Raw genomic sequence first — 17,475 nt, forward strand, 5'->3', positions numbered from 1 at the left:
CCTTCCATGTGCTAAAAAGAAAGGTGAGAGGCTCCTGGCCTTGGTATTCAGCCTCGGGAATCCTTTGAGCAAATGAGCAGATGCTGCTGGCACCAACAGTGGAAGACAGAATTCAGTTCAAGGCTCAACAACCCTTGAAGTCCTCTGCATGCTCTTAGTGAATCTGAGTGAGCGCCACTTCAGATGTGGTGAGAAGCTGAAATGGAAACTATTACATCAAAACATTTCATTTGGTGAGGGGACTGCTTGGAAAAATTCTCTCTCTCTCTTTTTAAGGAACAAAGAGAAGTTGATGAAAAGATTTGAAGCCATAATGACCAAAGTCTCCATTGCCTCCGTTCTTTCCCCAACCCTTCTTCCAAAATGGAGAAAAGAAATAAAACCAGAGAAACGCCTTGAATATCCTAAGTCTGGCAGGCCAAACTTTTAGCTGGGATAGCGTGTAGTTGTAATACCTTTTAATTACAGTTGTATAATTATAAATAGGAAAGAAATTAAAAGATGAAGATGTGGTTTGTAATGAAATTACCATAAATACCATGGCAAACTTTAAAGTCGTCACGAAAATTCATAATACAAAAACATGAATGTGGAAGTTAACTTCTCCCAAAAGTAGAAATTAAAATTTTGTGGATTTGTGGTCTTTCTTGTTAGCTTGGTATTTCCTTCTAAGTACACATAAGCACTGTTAGTCATGCAGACATAAACACATCTTTAAAGAGGCAGAATCCTGGTTGGCAGCCCTTATGTTTTCCAAGGGACTTATGACTTGCGTTCCAAGGACAAATGGTGAAAACATCAAAAGAAATCTAGTCCAGCTGCCTGGACATTTTGATCATTTTGGAAGCAGAAGTGGGTTGTGTTTGGGATGTATGAGTTTATCTTGAAGTCTTTATTTAAAGAAAGACTCACTTTGCTACCCATTAAACTGACAAATTTTTGTGATTGAGGATAAGAGATCATAACTGCAAATTGCCTTGGTCCTAGGGCCAACATATTAAGCCATTGGATGAGAGGACTTAGGTTACATCATCATCATTTAATGCTTTCTCCCTTACAGGTTAGCTCCTGTTTGTTGAAATGTTGCTAAATGAGCTCAACACAATGAGGTCAATTTCATAGCTGTGTATTACGAAGAAGTTTCAACAATGTAAAGACTCATTCAGAAGAGAGATCAAATAAGTGAGTTTGGTTACCCTGTATTGCAAATTCGTCTGTGAAATTGTGAAAATGCCTAACACATGTTCTCCCAGCCCCTTTTAAAACAATCATTTTACTTATTTTTTTAAGGTTTATTTATTATTTGGAAAAGAGATGGCGAGAGACACAGAAAGAAACAGAGACAGAGGTCTTCTGTCTGTTGGTTCACTTTCCAAATGGTTGCTACAGCCAGAGCTCGATCAATCCAAAGCCAGAGCCAAGATCTTCCTCCAGATGTCTAAAGTGCAGGGGCACAAGGCCTTGAGCCATCTTCCACTGATGTTCCAGGCCTAACACAGGGAGCAGGGTCAGATGTGGAGCAGAAAGGCAGAGTTACAGTTTGAGAGGAAGACAGAGAGATTTTCCATATGCTGATTGATTCTCCAGAGAGTTGTAATGACTGGGGTAGGCCCAGCCGAAACCAGGAGTTAGGAGCTTCTCCCAGACCTACCAAGTAGCTGTAGGAGCCTAGGTGTTAGGGTTATCTTTTCTGCTTTTCCAGATGCATTGACAAGGAACTAGATTGCAAGTGGAGCAGCCAGGAATCTGCTGGTGTTCATATAGGATGCCAGTGTTGCAGACAAGGACTCTATGTAATAGGAGTCAATGCTGGCCCTATGTCACCTTCTTATGCATAGAAATCTTTCACCGATTCAAGAGCAATCACTTAGTTATTTCTTTATTATCATTGATTTATCACTAGGACAATCAATTGAGAGGTGTATTTTTATGTTTTTGCTAAGGATAAGAATTTGTGCCCCTAGGGTTAAAGTAGGGTGGTTGATAGTATTGAAGCATAATTTTTACTGAACTTGGTGGATTTTGGGATAGTCCATGTTGGCTTATAACTCTAACAGGGCATATGTCAACAGTTACACACTATAAACTACTAAATACAAAAATGAAAGTAGACATGAGACAGCTGAGTAGCACACTATAGCCATTTTAAGGTGTATAGCAGCCAGTTGTATATAAACTAAAATTGAAATGTCAATGAAGTAGTCACAGGATGTGCTTAAGAACTTGCATTTTCTAACATATTGGTCACTCAATACCATGTCATTTAACTCCATGAGGTTGCAAACAGTTGTTGATGTTATGTTGTGGCTTTTAATTGGTCGGGATGTTATTCTGCCAGCTCTGCCTTCAGACCAGAGATGGCCTCCCCAAGAAACTGTTGAATTGATCTGAATAATAAGATGCTGGGCACTATGCAAAATACATGCTTGCAATGAAAGAATTACGATTGGATTTGAACTGTAAGACTGCAACTAGGTGGAGGAATCCACCATGGGGGAAGGGCACGGGGAGGGGTTGGAGGAATCCCACAGCCTATGAAACTGTGTTATAAAATCAAGTGTAATAAAAAAAATAGGATGGTTAAGTATGTTTGAGGGTACCAGGTAGAGGAAAGTGTGAGAAAAAAGGACCATTTCGGGAAAGTATTGTATGTCAGATCTGTGTTCCCTCTTGTTTAAGGCTTGGATAGTGGAACCGTAAGTCAACTGTTAGAACAGGGAAGTGACATGATGAAAGTGGCATTTGAGATAAACCAAAAACAGAGTAAATACGAAGGTGGCCTCTGTCTGCAGTATGGACAGGTACACAGTGGCCATCTTCTGGCATCAGTCGGAGGCTCTCACAGAGCTACAGTCCAGCTGTTAGAAAGTGAACACTAACGTTTCCTCCTCACTCCTCCCAACATCCTCACCTAGGGGGGTAAGAGGCTTCATAAGGGATGCAGAGTGGCACCCAGGTGGAAGGAGAGGAAGTCCTGGAGGTCAGAGATACCTGGATGAGAACATTTATCATTGTATGTCATAGTGGGGGTGAAGTTAAAAACATCCAAAAGGGATTCATCTCATTTCCTCTCTCATTTCCAAACTTACAGGGAACAACCAACCTAAGTTCAAAATGGTTTTGATTAGCCCCTTCATGCAGGGCCACATTGCTGGACAAGCTACCTTGTATATGGAATTCATTCTGGAAAACAGGGAGAGATTGGAGGAATCTTACTGTTACAGAAGAAAGTTGATAAGGTGAATAATCTATTGCAAAGGAAGTCAGAAGCAGTGAACCAGAGTGTGAACAACAAATATGTCCTCAAAGAACTGTATCTACGTATCAGGAATAACAAACTAAACAGGTAGTGCTAGAGGAAATCCAGCTCAAGAACTATTGGATAGTGAAAAGGCAATAGTCGAATGAAGAGCTTTGTAATATAGGGATAGGATAGCAGACTCTAAGCCCTGAGTGAACTAATTAGTGAGCTATAAGACTCAAGACTTTTGGCATCAGTAAGAGTTAATAAAGAGAAGAACTGGATATAAAGGAAAGTTAAGAAACATGGAATACAGAAATGAAAGCACCAGTACAATAGGTATCTAAAAATGATACAATAATCAGTAGTGAGAGATACTTTATATTTTTAGTTTTTAAAATATATTTATTATTTACCATGATACAATGTTGTAGGCATAGAGGTTCATTCTTCTCTTTCTCTCTCCTTCCTCCCTAGCTGTTTTCTCCTTCTATTATTCCCTGAATTATAACAGGTGTATAGCCCCTTAATAACAATTACAAGATTAACTTTCTGCTATTTAAGTGTATCACAATGTGGTAGGTATAGGCAAAGGTAGAAAATCTAGTATCAGGTTGCACGGGTATATTACATGTTTCAAAATGTGAGTCCTGTTTTATTTGGGAGTAGAGACATGTACTGTAATGTAACTTCCCATTGTACTAGTCTTCATCATACCATTCATCTGTGAAAATCCATGTGTATATTTGGATGACTATTTATTTGATATTTTGCCTAAAGGCTGTCTTACGTCAGAATGAACATATGATATCTGTTCTTTTTGGTTTGGCTTTTTTACTAAGCATGATGGCCTCCTTTTTTTAAGGGTTTTTTTTGTTTGTGTGCAAATGATAGGATTTCATTCTTCTTTATGGCTGAGTAGTATTCCATGGAGTAGATGTATCACAATTTCTTTATCCATTTTTCTGTTGACAGGAATCTGGGTTGTTTCCATGTCTTTGCTATTGTGAATTGCACTACTATAAATATAGGGTTAGGTCTCTCTTGCATGCAGATTTCCTTTCCTTTGGATGTGTTCCCACGAGTGGGATGAACAGGTTGTATGGCAGAGCTGAGCACTCTCCACACTGACTTTCACAGTGACTGCACTAGTTAACACTCCCACCAACAATGGTTAAGGTTACCTTTCCCCCACAACCTTGCCAGCAGCCGGTGTTTGTTGGTTTCCATATGTGTGGGCCATTCTCACTGGAGTTAGGTGGAACATCAATGCTGTTTTTATTTACATTTCCGTAATGGCTAGGGATCCTGAACACGTTTTTCATATGTCTGCTAGTCCATGGAGGGCTATTTTAAAAATGAAGAACAATTGGTAAGGAAATGGCATTAAACTGAAAGGACTTTTAGAGTATCTTACAGTTCAGGAAAGGAAAATAACTAACAATTAGAGTCATTTTAGAGAAACTCAAAAATTTAGAAGAAAAAGAGCATTCTGAAAGATTCCTAAAAGAAAATAAACCTTGAAAAGAGTAAGAAAAGGCTGTTATTACATTTTGCAGTAGCAATACTGGATGCAAGGAGACAGTGGATCCCTATTTAAAGCACATGGATGTGGTTTAACAAAATAAAGCCGTTTAACATAAATTTAGATCAGTGAAATTTGGTGGGTGAAATGAGAGTATTCTTAGGCATTTGAGCCCCAAGAATGCTTATCCAACAAAGAGATGCTTTGAAGTGCTGTTTGAGGACAGAAGAACATTTTTTCTGTCTGCTGATTCACTCCCAAAGCAGCTGCATCATCTGGAACTAAGCCAATCCGAAGCCAGGAGCCTGGAGTCTCTTCTGGGTCTCCCACGCAGGTGCAGGGTCCCAAGGCTTTGGGCCGAACTCAACTGCTTTCCCAGGCCACAAGCAGGGAGCTGGATGGGAAGCAGGCTGCCAAGATTTGAACTGGCGCCCATATGGGATCTTGGTGCATGCAGGGCGAGGACTTCAGCCCCTAGACTATTGCGCCAGGCCCATACATTCCTTTTGAAAAATTATTTTACTTAAGTACAATGAACAAATCTTATGTAGTTCACAGTATGGATTTAGGAACATAGTGATACATTCTACTCCACTCACCCTCCTATCCACAATCTTCACCTACCAGAAAATGAATTCTTATGTAAGCAAAAGGGAATAGGGGAAAGACAAGAAAATTACATGTACTATAATCTAGAACAAAAACTTGAAGAGAGGTGAGAGTTTGCTGTGGTCATTGTCCCTAGTAAAGTTGTCAGTACTGGAAAATGTAAGGAAGTCACACTAGAATAACAAATATTATGTAACTGAATGACTTGAAGAATTGGTAAGAGTCTTAGAATAGAGGAATGTTTATGTGTATGAGAGTTAACTGAGGCAGACATAGCCTTGGCAATGCCAGAAGAAGTGGAGAATGTGTTTGTATCCCAAATGATCTAGTACACCACTCCTGAGACTATGCAGTAGATTATAAAATTTGTATTGTATCTGTAGGGGACATCAATAACGATGTCCTCTTTTGCATTTGCTTAAAAAAACAATGATGAGTATACTTCTAAGAGTTACAGAGTAGAGCTAGAAGTCTGGAGGGAGAGATTGAAGTGACACAACAAGCCAAAGAACAGAGCTGAAAGAGGAATATTCTCTGGAATCTCTGATGTTGATTTTTTTTATTTCTATTTTCTAGAGTTGTGAGAGAATAAAGTTCCATTGATGGCCAAGTTTGAAATGATTTCCTGTTAACAGCTACAGGAAACTAGCATGACATACAATTGGATATGTTAAAGTGGGTGTTCATGCTAAAGAAAAGTAGGAGAAGTGGGGAAGGTGAATTCGGGTCCATATCAAATAAAATAATAGGATAAGTAAGAGATGAGTCTTACATTAACTGAAGAGATAATGCCACACTTGAGGCATACACTAAAAATGTTTTGCACCTGAGGTTTTAAAAATGTACTTCCGTGTTTCAGTTTACCAACTCGTTTGAACTCCGGAAAGATGACATTTTTTTTCCTTTTAGGCCAATTATGATTTTTTCTTTAAAAGAATGGATCCTGAGATATATTTTGTATTTATTTAAATATAACATAAAATAAGTATATAAATATATAAACACATGTTTATAATTTTAGTGATAACTGTCTAGTTGATCTTGTTTTAGTGATAATTATTTTTCATTATAATTTCCTAATTGGATGAGCTCTTTGGATTAAAAGACACATGAGCTATAGGTATATAAATGAATATGTAACTTGCCAGCATGTACTATATAGATTAATATAATACAGGTACAAATGTGACCATATGATTTAAATTTGTTGCTTAACCCTCTAGTTTAGTATATTCTTTTGAATGACATAAGTCTAAAAGTTTTGCTAGTTACACCTATAAATGCACTCTTGTTAAATTTACCTGTGCCATAAAGCAGAGCTTAAAAAAAGGCCTGCTTTTCATTTATCAATGTATATAGTCTGTGTACACTTGAGCTATACATCTCAGTAAAAGTGATTTGGCAAAGAAGGGAGTGGCTGGTTTTGATTTGAAATCTTCCTCTGCAAAAGTTCTGCAACAAATATTAACCCATAGCACCGTGAAGCCTGCATTTGTCCAGTTGCAATAGGTGTCTGCCTGCCAGGGCCAGGGTGAGGATGGAAGCTCCTGTCAGTGAACCAAACCAGCGGCTTTTCTCAGGACCCATCCTGGTGGTCCACACTACAGAATCAATGTTCTTCTTTAACTTATTTTTCTGTTTATGAACCCAGGTCTACAGCTGATCTAACACTGGCTGATACCTACTGTGGCAGGCTACAGATTTCACATTATTAGCCCAAGGAGTCATTTCCCAGTCGACTGACTCAGTCACAAGGATGCTCTGTCGTCACTGAGTTAGATCTCTCTGGGCATGGGCACCCGTTGTTATCCCACCCAAATTTCTCTCATTTGCTGTTGGTACATTGGTCACAGCATTACTGACTTTTGGTTCCTCCTGCTGGAGGAACAGGCTTGTAGCTGTGTTGCTTTGTTCTGGCCTTTACCCACTTCTGCTCCGATTGAGTAGTTCTGTTTGGGAAAGCTCTCTTGGGAACCATCTCTGAAGCAGTGCTAGCTTTTAACCTTTGTTTCATAGATTTCTAAAAATCTAAAGCTGTAACACAAGATTGTAGTCAGTGCACCTGGGGCCCACAGGGGTCAGACAGCAAGCAATGTGATCTTCCACATCATTCTCTCTGTCCCTTTAGGACCAATCCGTATTCTGTATATTAGTTACCTAATGCTGTGTAACAAATTAGCCTCTGAAGTTAACACCTTAAACATTTATTATTTTAAATGTTTAGTATCTTGAAATGCTCATTACCTGTGACTTTTGTACATTTGGAATCTTTGAATCTGGGTGCCTCTGATTTTCAAGGCTGCCATCATCTGAATGGTCAGTTGGGGCAGAATCCACTTCCCAGATCAAACTCACTCATGTGGCTGTTAGCTGGCCTCAGATTTTCTCCAGCTGGACATATCAGTCCCTTGATGTATGGCCTCTCCATTGGGCTGTAACCAACATGGCAACTTGTTTGCCTCAGAGTGGAATGTGTGTGTGATAGAGAGACCAAATCATTATCTTTTTCTAAAACGAATCTCTAAAAAAATTTCTTATTTATTTTTAATGGAAAGTCAGATTTACAGAAAAAAAGGAGAGACAGAGAGGAAGATCTTCTGTCCACTGGTTCACTTCTCAAGTGGCTGCAATACCTGAAATGGAGTTGAGCTGAAGCCAGGAACCAGGAGCTTCTTCTGGGTCTCCCACATGGGTGCAGGGTCCCAAGGCTTTGAGACTTCCTCCACTGCTTTCTCAGGCCACAAGCAGGGAGCTGGAAGGAAAATGGAGCAGTTGGGACACGAACTGGCACTCATGTGGGATCCTGGCATATGCAAGGTGAGGATTTGGCCACTAGGCTATAGTACCAGGCCCTATAACTAATCTTTTAAGTGTTATTCTATCTTGTCTGCTTGTTCTATTTGTTCAACGCTAATCACAAAGTCCAGCCCACACTCAAGGGGTATTGGTTTATAAAGGGATCAAGCTCCGCAAGTCAGGAAGACCTAGGGACCTTCCTAAGGGCACCTAGCAAGTAAAGAGAAAGAGTACTGCCCCCCAATCCCTGGAGGGAATGAAGGACATAAGAGCAGCTCTGAACACAGAATGTATGGGAGTGGTTACCCTTCTACTCACCTCCATTAAGATTGTCCCTCCTCCTCCTGGGCTCCTCTTTGAGATCTCTTTTATTCCTATAAAAATATGATACCCTTGTCACAGTAGGCAATTATTCTAAAAAGGTCCAGATTGCAAGCTCTGCATCACCTTCAGTTAACATTCAACTCAGTTACTTAAAGCCTTTGCCGGGGTACCATGAGTTTGCCCTACAATGTGTGTGTTTTAGGCTTGGACTGAGTTGGAAAAGCTTGAACAGAACTGAGGGATGCCCCTATCTGCCTCTCTCCTCCCCTGGATTCCCCACACCCCATCACTCACTAGATTTAGTAGTAGTTACTCAGTGCCTTCTTCTGTGTGTTCTCCCCGCAAAGATGTCAAAATTTCACACGTCACACTCACCAATCTGACAGTGGCCACCCCTCAAAAGGAAAAGTTCCAAACCAAACCAAACCAAACCAAAGAAAGCATGCAACCAGTGAGAAAGCCATCCCTAAATAGGATGTCTACAAAGTTCAGATTTCTTCTCCCATACCTGGCTCTTGAGATTTGCTTTCCAAAATTCTTAGCGGTTATTATAATTTTTTAAAATATGCTCCCCAGTGTTTACAGGTTTCCAGTGGTAGGGCTTCTCTGAATGCAACTTATACAGACATGCAAGAAACAGGACTCATTATTCTTTAAAATTCACTAGATTCTTATTTGAAAACACATTATGGTAAGCTGGAAAAGGACTGAAACACTTGGGATATCCTGAGTAAAAACAACTCAATTGTGCTTCTGTAAGAGACTGTAAGGGTTCTATCTGCTCCCCTCCTCTCTCTCTCTCTCTCTTTTTTTTTTGGCCTGGAGTAGAAAGACAGTAGACTATAGAGCTTGATGGAGTTGGTTTAAATTCCAGTAGCAGAGAGCCCTGCATGGTAGCCTAGTCCTTGTGTTCATGCACCAGGGTCTCCGATGGGTTCTGGTTTCTGTCCCGGCTGCTCCACTTGTCATCCAGCTCCCTGCTTGTGTCCTGGGAAGGCAGTGAGAATGAGACCCAGGGGAAGCTCCTGGCTCCTGGCTTTGGATCAGCTCAGTTCTGGCCGTTAAGGCCTCCTGGGAACCGAGGATCTTTCTGTCTCTCCTTCTCTCTGTAAATCTGACTTTTCAATCAAAATAAATAAAATCTTTAAAAATAAAAAATAATGAATTCCAGTAGCAGAATGATTCCATGCTTAATTTCCTCATCCATAAAAGTCAGGTAATGATACAATTTTCTGGGTTGCTTTGGGCTTGAATGAAACAATATGTTAAATGTACATGGTACCCGGATGGCTTGCACAAAACTCTATACCCTTCGTTTCCTTCGTCAACCAGTTATCCATTATGTGCACAGTGCTGACGTATTTTGTCACTTCCTACACAATTATCTGGAGCATCCTAGCATGCATACAAAAAACCAACTCAGCGAGAATGGCCGCCTCTGTAGATGGGTACTGTTGTGTGTAGGGCTGGCTCTCTGCCTGGGATGCAGGGGTCATCAGGGCTGCCGCCAGCCGTCTGCAGTGTTAGCCAGGGAAATCAGCTTGCAGCCCGCCTGGCACCTCCTGCTGGACTTGGATAAACATAATTACAGCCTTTAAAAAGAGAAGAGGGAAAGCAACCAAGATCTTTACTTGCCATGTAAACAGGATGTGCCCTGAATGGCAGCACAGATGTTTATATTCAGTTCCGTGGACAATTGACAAAAGGCCTCTGGGAGCTTTCTGGGCTGCCGGGGCCATGGTCTGCCAGAAGTGTTGTGGCTGGGTTCGTCTAACTTTGTGTGCATGGTGAGTGCTGGGCTTTCCTGAGAGCTCTGGGGCTGTGTTGTCTACAGCCTGGAGGGAGTCCTTTGAGATTTTGGCCAACAGTCTCTTTATATACAAATAAGGTCATTCTGGTGACCAGTGTAGTTTCCAGCATGCCTCCTGTGACCTGTGAAACATCGCTTTTAGCTATATCTCCTGCCTCCTGAGAGCAAAGCAGGGGACTGAATTCTTTATGTAGGTGATCTCATTTGCCCCCCCCCCCCAATAATTCTTTGTGTAATTTTAATCATGCTAATTCTGGTCCTAGAAGGCTCTGAGAAGACAAGCCATCAGATTTTAAGACCGATCTCTTGGTTCCTCAAACCTGGGCTAAGTAGTAAGTCAGATGAAGGTGAAAACCACTTGTCAAGGTTAGCGTTCTTCTCTAGAGCCAGTACATATCTAAGAGAACATTTGTAGAAGGAAGGACTGTTTTTCAAATGTCACTGAGATGCTGCTCTCCGTTGACTTTCTGCAGAGCATTTTTCCCTTCAGGAATAAGTGGTATAGTCCAGGACACACGATGACCAATGCTGGCTGCACCTGGATCTCAGATGCTGACTGAGGCATCAAGGGGGTGGACTAATTGGACAAGTATTTAATCCAGGAGTCAGTTCTTGCTTTCACCCCATCTTCTGTGGAATTTTAGGTGAAGAGAGCATCACTTCGGATCATCTAACGTAGCCTGCTCCTGAAGCAGCTTCCAGGCTGAGAGCAGCTGACTTTTATCTTTGACATAACCCCTGGAGAGCTGTTTTGCTAGCTCTCTTCCAGGATCAGGTGGGTCTGAATGGAGCTTGAAGGTAATCTGAATAGGTTTCTCACAAATATCAGGAGAAGGTTCTAACGGTTTTTAAAAATTAATTAATTAATTAATTTTATTGTTCCATGATACAATTCCATAGCCTCTAGGATTTTCCTTCCCTTCTCCCCACATCTCCACACTCTCCACTAATTTCCCCCACATCATTACAATAGTATAGTCCTTCACAATCAGTTGTAAGTCCATCGTTCTGCCATTTAAGTGTATCCTGACCTTGTAGGCATGGACAATGGCAGAGAGACCAGCATCATATTATCAAGATATATTCAACAATTTTGTGGGGAGTTTATCTTTGATTTGGAAGTAGAGATACACACTGCATTGCGTCTTCATGTCTGTATGTGATAGTCTCTACTACACAGGAGAAGGTTCTGATGTTTTTATAATTCCAAGTGTTAGGCGACTGAGACTTGGATAGAAGGGAGAGAGCATGCTTATTCTGCCAAAAAAGGATTAGAAGAATACCACACCCAGTTGCCAAGTAGAGCATGGCCATTCCTCAAAGCCTGAACTTTAGATCAGAGGGGGACTCGGTGCTCAGCCTTATCTCTTTTCAGGTATTGTTGTGGGGAGACTTATGGTTGTGTCAGGGACTCCGTCTTAGATGCATGGTTTCCAGCCTAGAGCTGAGGCCGTAACTACCTCAATATAGTTAGTATGCCATAGTCCAGTGCACATAGTTGCTTTTCTTTTTTTTTTTTTTAAAGATTTTATTATTATTATTGGAAAGCCGGATATACAGAGAGGAGGAGAGACAGAGAGGAAGATCTTCCATCCGATGTTTCACTCCCCAAGTGAGCCGCAACGGGCCGGTGTGCGCCGATCCCATGCCGGGAACCAGGAACCTCTTCCGGGTCTCCCACGCGGGTGCAGGGTCCCAAAGGTTTGGGCCATCCTCGACTGCTTTCCCAGGCCACAAGCAGAGAGCTGGATGGGAAGTGGAGCTGCCGGGATTAGAACCGGCGCCCATATGGGATCCCGGGGCTTTCAAGGCAAGGACTTTAGCCGCTAGGCCACGCCGCCGGGCCCCATAGTTGCTTTTCAATGATCCCAGTTGCAGGAGTATCATCAGAAAATTATTCCAGGGACTGTCCAAATTGGTTGTGTCTGTGATGTTTGAGCTATGATAAAATGCTGGAAATGATGAGTTGATTTTTTAAAAAAGATTTATTTATTTTTATTGGAAAGGCAGATATACAGAGAAGAGGAGAGAGAGAGAGAGAGAGAGGGGAAGATCTTCCATCCGATGGTTGATTCCCCAAGTGGCCACAATGGCTGGAACTGAGCCGATCTGAAGCCAGCAGCCTGGAACTTCTTCTAGGTCTCCCACATGGGCAGGATGCAAAGGCCTTGGACCATCCTCGACTGCTTTCCCAGGCCACAAGCAGGGAGCCGGATGGGAAGCAGGGCTGCCAGGATTAGAACCAGTACCCATATGGGATCTTATTGCATTCAAGGTGAGGACTTTAGCTGCTGTCATATCGTGCCAGGCCCTGATGAGTTAATTAAAAAAATTATTTATTTTTATTGGAAAGACAGTTATGCAGAGAGATGGTGAGACAAAATACACTGGTTCATTCCCCAAATGGCCACAATGGCTGGAATTGAGCTGACTGGAAGCCAGGAGCCTGGAGCTTCATCCAGATCTCCCACATGAGTGCAAGATCCCAAGGCTTTGAGCCATCCTCTGCTGCTTTCCCAGGCCACCAGCAGGGAGCTACGTGGGAAGTAGAGCAGCCGGGATGCAAACTGGCACTCAAATGGCATCCCGGGCATGTAATGTGAGAATTTAGCCACTAGGCTATCATAGCAAGCCCAGTGATGGAGTATTGTGGGTGGTATGTATGCATCTTTGTGTTGGAAGTGAGATTTTTGTCTTGATAATTGTCACATTCTTGGGTATGGATGCCTCTGTCCTAGGATTTTGGACCCATCACCTGATGACATGTTCTGATGTGATATGTTAGATGTGTAGGTAGGCCTGGGGTTAGTTCAGGCAGTAGTCTGAGACCAAGAGTATCATTTCGGAGTAGTTTTGTTTCCTTATGTTCATTTTCCCTCTACACAATGTGGCTTCCCATAATTTTGCTGCCTCCTGTCCTTCAGCCTCTGGATGGACATTCTAGGTTCCGTTCAAGTAGCTTCTGTCACAGGGTACAGCCCCACCAACTGCAGTAGCTTGTCTGGCAACACTAGTGACATTTTATTTATCTTGCTTCATGAATGGAGATCCTGTTCCTGTTCCTACTATAAATTTGGAATAATATGGAAACAAGTCTCTTGGGTCTGTAATAAATGTTTTTGACCACAGTTTGTATGTAAGCCAAGTTGGTATTCCTACCTTCCATCTGCTTGATGACTTGCCCAGTTTGGGGGTTGATGTGTGACCTGTTCCTTGGTCTCCTGTCTGTTTGTGTAACATATATACACACACATATGCACACCCATACCTTCAAACTCCATCTCTGCTTAAAGAAACACCATCTAAAGGTGTAAATGTTGAGTGTCCTGAGCTGTTGATATGATTACCACTGGCTTTAAAATAATATTCAAGAGTCATGATGACAGAAGTCTCAGTTTGAAGAATCTCTTTCTCACTCTTCTGGCTTGCCATCAGAGGGTACATTTCTTTCTTCGACCCAGTGCCAAGCTTCACAGGCATGGGTTTGGAACCAAGATCCTTTAGGATGTCACATTAGCCAGGCAGTGGGGACCACAGATTCTCCAAGTGAGTTGATAGGATTTAAATTACAGCTGTGGAAACTATCAGTATTTTCTTTGGTGAAGGTAGTCTTCCTGCTGTGGAAGAAGTTTTATTGCAGGTAAAGTGATTGTTCAGCATTTCCCTTGCTGCTCAGTTCATGTCAGGCATAGTCATGAATGAGATACAATCCCATACTGGATTTTATCAAAGTGACCTGAAAATTTTGAGTTTATCCACTCTACTAGCCCCCTCTCCATCCGCTTTACTGGCCTATTTTAACCTACCCACATGTGGCCACAGAGGGCTGTGTGTTTTCCCTCTGATTTCTGTCTTTCCTGAGGTTTCCATATACCCTATGCTGCTGCTGCTTCCATCCACACCCCCTACCCATGCTGTTGCTAACCATTTCCTCTATCATTAGAGATTGTTGCTTCTAAAGGGATCCTGCCTCTGGAATACACACAATCCTCCTACCAGGCATGCTTAAAGGTTACAGTTCTGCGTAGAAGAACTGTCTCCTTAAATGGCAAGTCTTTCAGCACATCCAAGAGCTGTTACTTTATCTAGATAGTTCACTTTTACAACTATTTTGGAGCTCTGATCATCTGCTCCAAAGTTTGCTTTTTGTGTCAGAGAACCCGGGCTTCTCATACTGTTGGAACTTTCCTTCTTGGCCTTCCTGTGTACTTGCATACACTGGATACCCACACACAACACCCAACTACCACCAGCAGCATTTCCATTCACAGGGAGACTTACTGGGGTCCAGGTCATTTTTTTTCTAGACTAACCTCAAAAATGATTAATAACTGTCTTTATAAAAATCATGGAGGACAAAGTAAAAAGCAGATAATATATGAGTTAGTAAAAAGTTGAAAATAGATTAAAATGCATCAGGGTTGCTGGTAGAGTCTATTAATGTAATGAGTCAAAGTATTTCTGCAGAGTATCGCAAGACTTTTAAATCAAGTTTAAAAATATATTATTTATTTAATTTATTTTTATTAAGAAAGAGAGAACAGGAGAGAGCACTAGCCGATTCCCAAGAAAATGTAAATCGGGCTTTGGCAAGAAACTTTGTCTTGCCATCAGAGAGTCATGCAAGCTTCAGGAATGGCAAACATCTGTTTGAAGGGCATCCCAACCTTGGATTGACAGGGAACTCAGAAGGAATGGATTTGATGTGTGTTTTCAGTCCACATCAGCACGTGTGGTGGGCAGCCCTGTGGATCCCAATTGCTAGAAAGACTCTAGGTAGACTCACATCACTTCCAAATGCAATATGAAAAGGATTTGATTTTAAATTATATTTAAAAACTTTTGAAATTATAAATAGTGAATGATGAACTTGGAGAACTACTGAAGATCATCTCAACTTATTTAGGACCTTTACGGTCAAAGCTCACAAACTGTGCTGCCATGAGTATATCGTAACTTTGTTGTGATTGTATCCGCAGATTGTATCCCCTTGTGAAGACCTTTTACATTTGTGTGTGAATTCTTTTCCCAGCCTCTACGGCTGGTATTCCATTGGAATTACTATTCTACTTGACTTCTTGTGATCCATAAAGGGAAGCTAGAAATGAATTCCACTAGAGCCATACTATAATTTCTGTATTGCAGCCAGGAAATATTTTGTTTGATGCCCCAAAGTCTACATCCCAAGCTGTGGACCTGGTGGTATGAGCAACAACAGTTGGACAGAAGGCAGGGATAAGAGGGATGTAAGGATGAATGGTGGCTATAACCATGCTTGCTTTGTTTCTGAACCATGTGCATCTAAAGTCTTTCTTTCTCAGTACATGACCTTTGTGCTTCCAGTTACCCCTTTTCAGAACACAGCTTCTGTGATGTCGGGAGAACCATTCCTTTCACAGTCTTGTAAAGGCTTGACGGGCGTAGCTGAGGGAATCATACTTTGATCAGATTATTTAATATTACCCACCTGCTACTACTTTATAATTTCACAATTCTTTGTTTTCTTCAAAGCACTCCTATGAAATTAGACTGTTGTTTATTTACCTATTTAATAATTTTCTTCATCACAGAGAAGACTTATTGACTGGATTCCTAGCTCGTAAATTAGTGCCTGACACTAGAGAACCAAGAAATATTTATTAGATGCAGGAAGCAACTTTGTGATATTACTAGGTCCCTACTCTGTAATGCCTGAGCCCCTCCTATTCCAACATTGCCGAGGTCCTTTTGTGACAAAAATCCCAGCAGCAAAAAAAAAAAAAAAAAAAAAAATACTGCCAATGTGAGGAACGTGATAGAGCATGAAGCATGGTAGAATATTAAATTAACTTCATAAACTGAATCATAAATCATGTTTCCATCTGTTTTGTGACAGAATGAAAACAATAAAATTTTCCACACGAAAGAAACTAAAAACAAGGCAAGTCATGAGTTTCAACTCATGGAGAGCCTGTTACTATGATTTTGGGTGGTCTCCAATCTTCTTTATTTTGCAGCAACCATGTTAGTCATGCTGGGCCTTTCTGGAATTGATTCTGGAATCTATTCAGAGCAGACATTGGTTTCCCTTGATCTAGAAATTTTTGTCTCATATCACCATGTTTGGCATCGAGAAGCCACTTAATAAATAGTTATTGACTATACATTGTCAGTGACCTTCTTTTAAAGTTATTTTTAAGAGTTAACAATATTGGGCCCGGTGTCGTGGCCTAGTGGCTGGGGTCTGTGCCTTGAACATGCCGGGATCCCACATGGGTACCAGTTTTAATCCTGGCAGCCCCACTTCCCATCCAACTCCCTGCTTGTAGCCTGGGAAAGCAGTCAAGGACGGCCCAAAGCCTTGGGACCTTGCACTCGCATGGGAGACCTGGAAGCTGGCTCCTGGCTTCAGATCGGCACAGCACCGGCTGTTGCGGTCATTTGGGGAGTGAGTCATCAGACAGATCTCCCTCTCTGTCTTTCCTTCTCTCTGTATATCTGACTTTGCAATAAAAATAAATAAACCTTTAAAAAAAAGAGTTAACAATATTATCTTATAGCTTACTGAAGAAAGTTCATTCATTCATAATTTTGTTTTAATTGACTTATCTCAATGAAATATCTGACAAAGTATAGAGAACAAGATAGGTTTTTGGGTCTGCCTCTGCTGTTTTCTCAGGTGCATTGACAGGAAGCTGGATCAGAAGTGGAGCAGCTTGGAGCTCAGCTAGCACTCTAAATGGCATGCTAGTCTCAAGCATCAGTTTAGTCCACTGTCGCATGTTGCCAGCCCCAGTCTTCTTCATTTATTTTACGTGTTTCTGAGGTGTAAATAGTCCATATACACTGAACAAATCAGAATGTTTAGCATTTTCATAGCTTGTCATTTCTTTATATTTGGGAGCTTTGAGCGCCTCACTTCTAGTTCTTCAAAGAACGTGTGAAAGGTCATTGTGAGCTGGTCACCCCACCATCTGGTGGAATGCCAGAATTTAATGCTGTGCTCTCGCTGTGTTGTTTTCATTTTCTTCTCTGCTAGCATAGAAAAGGTGCAGATTCTCATTTGAGAGAACTGTAGATGTAACCTAATTTGGAACAGAAGGGAAGGTTGCAAACTGTGGAGGCCTCTTCTGGTTTTCTGTGTTTTCATATTGTCACAAGCTATTACTTGTCTGGTCTTTTCTCTCTCTG

Source organism: Ochotona princeps, chromosome 15 (assembly GCF_030435755.1).
Source record: "Ochotona princeps isolate mOchPri1 chromosome 15, mOchPri1.hap1, whole genome shotgun sequence".
NCBI classification, from domain to species: Eukaryota; Metazoa; Chordata; class Mammalia; order Lagomorpha; family Ochotonidae; genus Ochotona; species Ochotona princeps.